Source organism: Octopus bimaculoides, chromosome 5 (genome assembly GCF_001194135.2).
Source record: "Octopus bimaculoides isolate UCB-OBI-ISO-001 chromosome 5, ASM119413v2, whole genome shotgun sequence".
In the NCBI taxonomy this organism is placed as follows: Eukaryota; Metazoa; Mollusca; class Cephalopoda; order Octopoda; family Octopodidae; genus Octopus; species Octopus bimaculoides.
This window is the reverse complement of record NC_068985.1, coordinates 36,765,548-36,766,055: the sequence shown is the minus strand read 5'-3', so window position 1 is coordinate 36,766,055 and position 508 is coordinate 36,765,548.

The following is a 508-nucleotide window of genomic DNA, read 5'->3' as shown; positions in this document are numbered from 1 at the left end:
ATATATATATAAAGATATATACATGTGTATGTATATGTATGTATAACTACGTATACATCTATTTATCTATATGTATATATATGTATATGTATATATATAGATAGATATATATGTGTACATATATATGAATGTGTGGGGGTGCGTGTGTGTGTGTGTGTGTGTGTGCGTGTGCGTGTGTCTGTGTCTGTGTGTGTCTGTGTCTGTCTCTGTCTCTCTTTGTCCGATATAATCATAGCGAGCAATCTAGCCTTGTTTTTGGTACATGGTATTGATAAGTCATAAAAATGATGAAACGTTAATGTCTACCACTCCTACAACAGTACCGGGCGTGAGTTATTTCGCTTGTCTATACCTTCTAGGTGCTTTTACACCAGGTATATTAGCGAGAAAATTTTCTCTCGTGCCTATAAATCGCAGCCTGCCTACGAACTGGCAATACACATACCTTTTGTACGTGTGTTCGATATTGTGTGTGTTTATATATATATATATATATATATATATATAT